Source organism: Podarcis erhardii (genome assembly GCF_964252035.2).
Source record: "Podarcis erhardii genome assembly, chromosome: 8".
NCBI classification, from domain to species: domain Eukaryota; kingdom Metazoa; phylum Chordata; class Lepidosauria; order Squamata; family Lacertidae; genus Podarcis; species Podarcis erhardii.
The window spans coordinates 74,530,939-74,540,742 of NC_138499.1; positions in this window are offsets into that span (position 1 = coordinate 74,530,939).

Consider the following 9,804-nt stretch of genomic DNA (forward strand, 5'->3'; position numbering starts at 1 on the left):
ATAGACTAGCAATCTGGGGAACCGGGTTCGCGTCTCCGCTCCTCCACATGCAGCTGCTGGATGAGACCTTGGGCCAGTCACACTTCTTTGAAGTCTCTCAGCCCCACTCACCTCACAGAGTGTTTGTTGTGGGGGAGGAAGGGAAAGGAGAATGTTAGCCGCTTTGAGACTCCTTTGGTAGTGATAAAGCGGGATATCAAATCCAAACTCCTCCTCCTCCTCCTCCTCCTCCTCCTCCTCCTCCTCCTCCTCCTCCTCCTCCTCCTCCTCCTCCTCTTCTTCTTCTTCTTCTTCTCCTCCTCCTCCTCCTCCTCCTCTTCCTCCTCCTCAAGGATATTGTAGAGCTGGTTAAAGGGATAACTAAAAAGATCAGAATGGAAGCATCCTTCTTGTGCAGAAAGTTTAAGTTGGGGTTTCTTTGACAGGGGGAAGTGCAAATAGGACAGGAAGATTTCTCCTGTTTATTTCAATAGGGAGAAAATTAACCATGCTGAATCTCCCATTGAAGCTAGTGACTTGAAAGTCAAAGCACTTTTGAACAATCAGAATGCAATTTTCATGCAGGACAATCACCCTGATTCTTGCCAATACAGCGTAACCCACTGCAGCCCCACCGCAACATCCCATATTGTGCCAGAGGGTTCCCTAAATCTCAGGAGCAGCTTTTGGGGTGGCAAAGAGTGGGGTGGCAAAGAGTGGGGTGTGGCTAGTGGGAATCCAGGAACTGCCCTGCATGAGCCAGAAGGACTTTCCATTCGCACAGCATCAACTCTTGATACAAGCTCATGGGATTTCAAAGGAAAATGCTACAGTTTAGGATTTCAAAGCAATCCCATTGCACTGAGTAGCACCCTGAAAGTTGCTTAATAGTAGTAGTAATAATAATAATAATAATAATAATAATAATAATAATAATAATTTATTTATACCCCACCCATCTGGTTGGGTTTCCCCAGCCACTCTGGGTGGCTCCCAACTGAATATTAAAAACACAATAAAACATTAAAAAATTCCCTAAACAGGGCTGACTTCAGATGTCTTTTCAAAGTAAGATAGTTGTTTATTTCCTTGACATCTGGTGGGAGGGCATTCTACGGGGCGGGCGCCACTACCGAGAAGGCCCTCTGCCTGCTTCCCTGTAACCTCACTTCTCACAGTGAGGAAATCTCCAGAAGGCCTTTGGAGCTGGACCTCAGTGTTCGGGCTGAACGATGGGGGTGGAGACATTCCTTCAGTACATCACGTTGCTGAAGATTTCCTGCAAGGTGGGCAGGAGTCAGATATAGTCTGTTGGTGCTAATACCTAAGCCAAGACCGCCCACATTCTGTAACCAATAAAGTTGTGGCCTAAATTTTGCCCATTAACATTAACCTAAAATTTTGTGTCCTTGTGCCTTTATTTTCCCAGGGCTTGGCTTAGGGGCTTTGACACGCAACCTCACTTCAGATGTCTTCTAAATGTCAGGTAGTTGCTTATCTCTTTGACATCTCATGGGAGAGCATTCCACAGGGCAGGTGCCACTACTGAGAAGGCCCTCTGCCTGGTTCGCTGTAACCTCACTTCTTGCAGTGAGGGAACTGCTAGAAGGCCCTCGGTGCTGGACCTCAGTGTTCGGGCAGAAAAATGGGGGTGGAGATGCTCCTTCAGTGGGTCACCTTGCTGAAGTTAACCGTTCCTCTTTCAAACATTCCAACCCCACAGTTGGGAATAACACAATAGGGCTTACTCTCCCGCTGCACAGCCCAATATATAAGGCTGTGAAAGAGGACCTCTTGCTTTCAAAAATATATTGGTTTAAAGAAGGAAGAGCCTTTTCTAACCCTGACATTTTCAGCAAATCAAGCTGCCTTCTAGCAATCATGAGAGTTTCGAAGGCCTGGTGGGTGACCCTGTCACTCTGTGCCAAGCCTCTAATTGCATTATCAGCTGAAGGACTTCAGAATGCTCTTTCCTTCACCGCCAATTACTCTGTGTTGCTGCCTTGATTATGTGTCCTCTAATTGTTGCCCTGTGAGACAAGGGGACCCTCTGTGTAATGGAAGCTTCAGACAAGCTGGCTTTCAGCCGATAATTGCAACCACACCAAAAGAAGCACCCAAAGTGTGGACCTATAAATGCATACTGCGAACACCCCATAGCTACATGCAGCAAGATCAATAAAAGCAACCCCATTTAACCCAAATTATGGGCAATAATTTCAAGCAAACAAGATAATCAAAAATATCTTTCTGGGAAAATGAATAGAAAAGAAGTTAAAAGAGAAAGATAGAAAAATAAGATTCAGTATTATTATTATTATGTTGCCATATTTCAAAAAGTGAGAATCTGAACACAAAAGAAGAAGAAGATTTTAACCTATTTTTAAGGAAAAATCGCCACCCAGGATTTCCTGGACATTGTTGCTGCTTTTCAAAAATTCCACCCAGGCACTGTTTTTTGCAGATGAATCTGGGAAATTCATGACCTATGGCAGCCTTACAAGCCCTACGATATGAAAACACAAAACACATAATAAAAACAAGGACAAGCCAATGCCATTTTTCTGCTTCCAGTCACCTTCTTATGGACACAATGGCTCATTTTTAGTTAGTACAATTGTTATCCTGCCCTTCCTGTCAGGCTTGTACATGTGGCGGATTCTCAACTATCCGCATGACAAGCCTATATATTAGGCTAGATTGAGAGATTTGGCTTGTACAAAGCTAATGTGCACAATGACTTAGTTGGGATTGGGAATCGCTGTCTCAGTGGCTTGAGTCATTTAGTTCTCCTAGATTTGTGCAAACCTCTCCTCTCTTAAAGAATAGAGCTAGTCTTATAGGAACTCTGTTGACTTATCTCAAAACACTTCATTCTTTCACTCAAATTCTATCTCCCCAAATTGTTTTCTTTTAGGTCAGGTTTTGGTAAGCGGGTTAATTCTTTCCATCCCACCCCACAGACTTTCTGATGCTAATTATGGGGAACTGTTTTAAGGCATGAGTTCTTATGAAGCGTGTCAAACTCATTTAACTCATACAAGAGGATCACTACAGCAATTCCAATGATATAGCTCCACTCTCAGTCTAAGACCTTCTCCACCACGCCTCCTGCATCTAACTCTTTTGTTGTATCCTTGCTATTAAGGTGATTCAGGGCCATTGCATTGTATCTTTAGGCATCCACTAGGTTGTACACACAGTTCTTTTTGTGCCTAGTCCCTGCAGAGATGAACTCAAACAGCACATTTAAGCAGAGCTGGGAGTAATTTAGATAAATGATGCTGTTCAGAGTGATCTGTTAAGACCAGAACAAACTGTCTTTTCCTTCACAGTGTCACCCAGCTGCGATAGAGCCCTCCGGCCAGGACAAGAATTTAACATGTTTAATTGGTGAGATGATAAATTCAAGAGGCTCTTTCCTGCAATGGCTGCTAAGTGATGTTCGGTGCCTTGGCAGCAATGGTGCGCTTAAAACCATATGTTATGTGACTGTGCGAGATACCCGTCAATCTATGTTGCAATGAGCAGAGTGGTTTTGTGGTGTTGTTGTTTAGTCGTTTAGTTGTGTCCGACTTTTTGTGACGCCATGGACCAGAGCACACCAGGCACTCCTGTCTTTCACCGCCTCCCGCAGTTTGGTCAAACTCATGCTGGTAGCTTCAAGAACACTAACCAACCATCTCGTCCTCTGTCGTCCCCTTCTCCTTGTGCCCTCCATCTTTTCCAACATCAGGGTCTTTTCCAGGGAGTCTTTTCTTCTCATGAGGTTGCCAAAGTATTGGAGCCTCAGCTTCACAATCTGTCCTTCCAGTGAGCACTCAGGACTGATTTCCTTAAGAATGGATAGGTTTGATCTTCTTGCAGCCCATGGGACTCTCAAGAGTCTCCTCCAGCACCATAATTTGTTTTGTGGTAATACAAACCAAAACATCTGCCCATGAGTGGCTGAGATGCCTTTATGTCAGAGACAGGCCAAGCAGGCAGGATTTCTTTCGAATGCCATTGGCTAAGCTTTTCTGCCTTTGACTGAACGCCATAGATCTCATGCAAGGGCAAGGGAAATAACTCAGAAGGGAGAGATAGAAACAACACCAGCCTATCAAAGCAAGAGTCAGATTCCTGGGAAGAGAAACAGAATAAGAGGGGTTTAGGAAGTAAAGATTGGGACTTGGATAAGGGAGTGGTCCAGAGAATAGTTCAATCCGTAGAGCATGAGCCTCTTAATCTCAGGATTGTGGGTTTAAGCCCCACAATTGGCAAAATATTCCAACATTGCAAGATGTCCCTTATTGTCTCTTCCAGCTCTACAGTTCTATGATTGTATGTAAATAACAAGGCTATGTACATTTAGAGCACATTTAATGCATAATTCGCCTCACCCCCCAAAAAAACCAGAATTCTGAGAAATGTACTTATTTAGAGTGCTGGGAATTGTAGCTATATGAGGGAGAAACTACTCTTCCCACAATTATTTTGGGGGAGAGAAGGGAAATGTGTTTTGAATGTATGGTGTGCAAGCGGCCTAAGTCAGGTGTGTCTGAGAGATCCGCTCAATTTCCCCGGTGGGCGGTGTTGCAACCAGTGATCCGGGTCCTCACAGTGATCTGGCTAGTGGGCAGGGGGGACGCCCCCCTCAAACCGACCCCTGGCTGTGTCATGCCTCTGTTGGCCAATCAGAGCCCATTTCGTTTCTCTCCTCTTAAATCTTTTCTTCTCCTTATTTCTGGACTTACTGAGCTTCTGGTTCTGTGGGAAGTCAGGATGGAGAGAGATGTAGAGAAAGCTCTGCTGCCACCACACAGCTAGACAAACGCGGCAGATTTTAGAACAATGTGAAAATAAATAAATAAAACGTTTCAAAGAAAAGAACAAAAGAATGGGGAGGGGGAGGGACCCCAGCCTCAGAGCTGTAAGCTGAAGCTCTTTTTTCTTTGTTAGTTTTTCAGGTTGACCTCCAAAATGAAAATAAAATCTGTGAATAGTTCTGGCTCTGCGCTACGTTTTCCTCCAGAAATCTGAATTCCTTGGCAAAAGCTGCTGTAGACAAAACTGTTTGCATTTATAGCATAGGCACAAGTCTCCGCCGCTGCAGATTTTCTGCACAGCTTACGAGTTCTTATGAACTACTATTGGGGAGAGGAATCAAGGCAAATTGAAACTTCATTGCTGCTACATTTTAGGGAAATGCAGCAGATCCTAACCAACAAGAAGAGAACAGTCTCTTCAGATTATTGTGCTTTCCTTGAAGATCGTAAAAATCTTTTGGTGGAGATAAGAAAAGGGGAAGAAACAACATCCTCCAGTTGCTTTAATTTTGTCACATTTTTATGCAGCTACTGATGTGGGAAAGAAAAAAACCCTGCATTTGTTTAAACCACTCTCCTAAGACAGTATATGAGAGGGATAATTTTTTGCTTGTGTGCTACTTTCAGCAAAATCCTAGCACACAGCATGATGCCTTATGGAGTGCATGGGTGAAAAAGGGCCACAGTTCAGTGGTGGAGCATATGTTTTGCACATGTAAGGTCCCATGTTCAGTTTCTCCAGGGAGGGGTAGGAATATCATACCTTCCAACATTTCTCCGATGAAAATGGGGAAGCCCTATTCCATCATCATCATCATTTTACTATTTATATCCTGCTCATCTGACTGGGTTGCCCCAGCCACTCTGGGCAGCTCCAAACATTTTTTAAAAAACCACAATAAAACATTAAATGTTGTAAAAAAAAAAAAAAAATCCCTATACAGGGCTGCCTTCAGATGGTTTGGGGGTCCCATAACTCCAAACCCTCCAACATTTCTCCAGTAAAAATAGAGAGGTCCTGAAGAATCAAATCAGAAACCAGGGCAGCTTCTGTAAATCTGGGACTGTACTGTCCCTGGTAATAAGGGAAGCATGGAGGGTCTGGAATATCCCCTGTCTGAAAGCCTGGAAAGCTTCCATTCAGCTCAATTTAAGGCATTTTTCTAGGTGTCCTGTGGCAGAAAGCTGCCAGCTGACCCTTCCCTACAGGGACTGAACGATATTATTGCTGTTAAACTAGAAAAGAGTCAACCATTCACTACTAACTCATAATGCTAATCAGCTGCATTAAAATCCAACCCCCCCCCCCCCATTGTCTGCCCTTTATTCTTGCAGTTCTTGCAAAGCATTTCTTGGGGTTTCCACTAGCACAAAGAGAAAGCGATACACTGCCAGGAGGGCTGTGAGCTATAGATACACGTCAATGCAACAAAATGAATGCTTCCTTGCAAAATGATTTCCAAGGCAATGCATAAATGTCCTTATAGGAGACTTGCTTGTTTTCTGCCCAGCACAGCATTCTGTGCCTCTCGAGTGAGACACTACTTATGCCGTAGATGGGCGGCGAATTGGATTCAAGAACGGCTATTTTTATTCCACAGAACTCAGCATTTTAAAACCGTTGCTTAGTGGCCGGTACTGATGTCCTTTCCTGCATGAAATGTATGCATAATTGTTGTTTTTAACCGGGGGATGGGAGGGTGGCCATGCTCCTAGCTTAGAATCATAGAACTGAAGAGTTGGAAGAGACCCTGAAGATCTTTCTGCAATGCAGGAATACGCAGCTGTCCCATACGTTGAACCTGCAAACATGGTGTTATCAACACCATGCTCTAACCAGCTGAACTATCCAGGCTTTTTTCCTGACAAGATGGGAGGACTGCATTGACCTTAAGCTGAAGTGGCCTTTTTTTAAGCAAAGAAGAAGAAGAAGAAGAAGAAGAAGAAGAAGAAGAAGAAGAAGAAGAAGAAGAGTAGTTTGGATTTGATATCTGCCTTTCACTCCCTTTAAGGAGTCTCAAAGCGGCTAACATTCTCCTTTCCTTTCCTCCCCCACAACAAACACTCTGTGAGGTGAGTGGGGCTGAGAGACTTCAAAGAAGTGTGACTGGCCCAAGGTCACCCAGCAGCTGCATGTGGAGGAGCAGAGACGCGAACCCGGTTCCCCAGATTGCTAGTCTGTCACTCTTAACCACTACACCACACTGGCCAGGTAACATCAACTGCCCCATGTGTGAGAGTGGAAAAGGAGGTTGACAAAAAACATCACCTATATACTTGCATTTATCATAAACATGATCATTTTCGCTCATATGTGATGGCTTCAACCTGGTGGAATGCTCTGTCCCATGAGACCAGGGCCCTCCAGGATTTAACTTCCTTCTGCAGGGCCTGTAAGACAGAGTTATTCTGCCAGGCTTTCATTTGAACTTAGCCTGATCATTTATTCCCCTCCCTTCCCTCCCCCTCCCCTTTTTATGAAGATTACCTGCACTGGGATCCCACAGCTAATTCTCCCCTGGTCTTCTCACTGGCCCAAATAGGACTAATTTAGCCAGCTAGCCCTGGTGATCATCTAATGTTTATTGGATGGATTTTCCCCCTAAATTGATTTTTGAATTGTGACTTTATTGTTATTCACTTTTTATACTGTATTTTATGCTGTTTTTTGTTGCATCAATTAAGTGTTTTAAATTTGTTGTTAGCCACCCTGAGCCTGGTTTTCTGAACCAGGAATGGTGGGGTATAAATTAACAAATATTATTATTTATTATTATGTAAGGGTATCAGGGGGTTGCTCAAGAGCAATCAGGCAAATGCCTCCCTGGTCGGCTGTAAAGCCTTGTTATTGGTGCCAAAAAAACCTTCGCCATGCAGAGTGCCACTATTCCATGGCTCCCTCATTCACTGGCAGAATCTGAGAGTGGGCGGTCCTTAAACCTTCCCCAGCAGAGTAGTTTCTTGATGCCCAGTCTGCATTTCCCCTCTCTGCGCGGAAGCCTACTGCGCAAGGAGGGCATGGGTAACGGAGGACCTCTCTCCTCCCCGCTTTGCTCAGGCAAGGTGTCCTGGCACTGCCTTGCCTCCCCTGAGCCCTGCAGCTCCTCTCCACTGGAGGCGTGGTTACTCTCCTCCGCTGAGGAGGTGCTGTTTCCCACGATCTTTGGGGGCTCTCTGTAATCCATCCGGCTTTTCCCTTCTCGCTCCTGAGCCGATGGCAGTTCCCTGACAATTATTATATTTGTTCATTGCTTTTTATCCCTTCCTTCCTCTGTGGAAGGATGTGTCAGGGGCAGGGCAGAGGAGGAATGGTGGAGGACCACCTCCCCAGCCTGACCCTTCCAGAGAAGAAGACAGTTCAGAATTACAACAGGGGTTTGAGGGAGATCACAGTTCAGAAGCAGATGAGGGGAAAAGCTGGGAAATAATGGGAGAGGAGGAGCAAGAAGAAGAAGCAACAGGGGAGTGACAGCTGATGGACATAGTGTCTTTAGAAAGCATACCAGACCCCCCTCTCCCAGAACCCGGCGAGCATTGAAAGTAGGAGAGCAAAGAGCTCAAAGGCAGAGGGCACTTTTCAGCACCAGTAATGACACATTAGATAGTGGGAGAGACGGAGGGGGTGGAGGCTCACTTGGGACAACAACATTATTCCAAGAGGCTGCATTGCCAAGCCTTTCTCTGTGAATATTGGATAAAAAAACAGATGGTAAGGACTTTTCCTTGTCTTATCCATTCCTGGCAACCTGCCATGGGGGTTGGTTCCTCTGCTGGCTGACAGAATGTGGCAAACATCAAAATGTTAACACAGTTTGAAATAATATAAAGCACATACCGAAGATAATTAAAATGATCTAAAAACATTTTAACAGCAATCACATACACTACTTTCAAGGTTTCCACAGCCAGCATCTTTCGTCAGCCGAGTGCCTCAGTAACCACTCCACTGAACAACAGAAACAGTCCTGAGAAAGGAACATTAATTGCTTAAAATTCTGAAATTGTCCCAGAGGTCATGATGTATAAGATTGCCCCAAAGGAAAGATGGGTGGCTGAGATGAGATGTAGGCAATCCAGGTGGGAGCTGGGCTGAGTTTTTGAAAATTCCCACTCCTGTGAGCGTTGATGGTGCTTTTTTAAATGTTGAGATGTTCATACCTTTGCAGAGTTGTTGGTCTGACAGCCGTTTGAAATATTTATTTCCATGAAAAGCTAATGAAGTATCAAAATGTTAGCATTATGTTTGGCAATGGATCATTATGTCACTATAATGTTCATTACCGCTCATTTTGTTTATGCATCCTTGTGGAGATTGTTTCCATTTTGTATAACGTGAGCTATTCTGAATGCTGGTGGAAAGGCAGCCTGTGAATTCAAGACTAATCTCATCTAATCTAATTTGGTAGAAGCAAAGGAGAATAGTTTGCGCATCCCAAAATGAAGTATATGAGGGCAGCCAATGTTGTGTCCTCCAAAAAGTTCCTGGACTACAGCTCCCGTCAACCCCTGCTACCATAGCCAATAGCCAGGAATTATGAGAGTTATAGTACATTGTCATCTGGAAAGTAACACATTAGCTTATCATTGGTCTGTTGCAAACTGCAGACTACCAATCTGAACACAGCTACGCATTGTTTGAGGTACACTCACATCAAACCTTTTGTACTCTGAAGCAGGCATTAAAAAGTGGCGGTTTATCGACTCCCAAGTTATGCAAGGTTCTTCTAAAAACATTCCCTGATGCTACAGCTCTGAAGATTTCATGTTTTTGAAATGCAAATTAGAAATAGTGCCTATTGATTTGGCACTTTGATAGCCGATTCCACATAAACTGTGAGGATCTATACTGTTCTCATTAATTCTTCTTATCAGATAGATGTCTTTGCCTGATTTCAAAACAAACAATCAGTTAAATTAGTGAACTGTTCCTCACACTCCTCTGCTTCTGAACTCTATTAGGTCTCTTCTTATCTATTTCCTCTTTTATTCCTTCCTGATGGTGTGAGTTATGGGATGG